Genomic DNA, 779 nt, shown 5'->3' on the forward strand with positions numbered 1-779 from the left:
CGGACTCGATTAGAAATTACGCTACATGCCAAGGTATAAATGAAATGAGAAATGAGGAGGCGAGCACATTATGTTAGCATTTCTTCAACATCTGTTGCAAGTTTCTCTTGGGATTATTCATATTGCATGACAGTCGAAACACGCTGGAGATTTTTTATAATGCGCATTCTTGAATTTCAGTCCTCACTAATTTGAAATCCTTTGCCTTGGTAAATTGTAAGTGCTGTAAATACTTCTTACAACATCACAAGTATCATTATTATTTTGTATTTTGCTCAAGTAAGACTGCAAAGTGACGCCAGTGGCAACCCTGCCGCGCGTCCCTGGAAGTTATGTCAGAGCGGTCATTATCTGTGTTGGGTTGCATACATACAGGATAGATTTTAAGCGCTTATAGCGTCGAAACTAAGCGCTTTCGAGGTAAAGTTTATAAGGAAAAGTTACTTGTTTTTATGATATCTATCAGCACCCGAGCGTTGTTGAAGTTGTTTTGCGACACCCTGTATATAAACAAAAATTACGAGGAAACAGTAAACACTAACCGCAATAAGAATAAAGTTTATATTTCGCTGGATTTTTACCGCATGTTCACCGCAGAGAAAGAAGCAGCACAGATTTACTAAAGAGGTCACTATTCTGTGCCTCTACAGTGATTCTGGAGAGTTTGGAAAATAATAATTTTAGAATTTATGGTCTTACATATATATCTTATATATATATACATGGACGTCCGCAGGATTTTTTCCAGGGAGGGGCAAGCAAGGCAATTTTTCCAGGGG

The sequence above is a fragment of the Lepisma saccharinum genome, chromosome 25 (assembly GCF_977018435.1).
Source record: "Lepisma saccharinum chromosome 25, izLepSacc3.1, whole genome shotgun sequence".
Classification (NCBI taxonomy): domain Eukaryota; kingdom Metazoa; phylum Arthropoda; class Insecta; order Zygentoma; family Lepismatidae; genus Lepisma; species Lepisma saccharinum.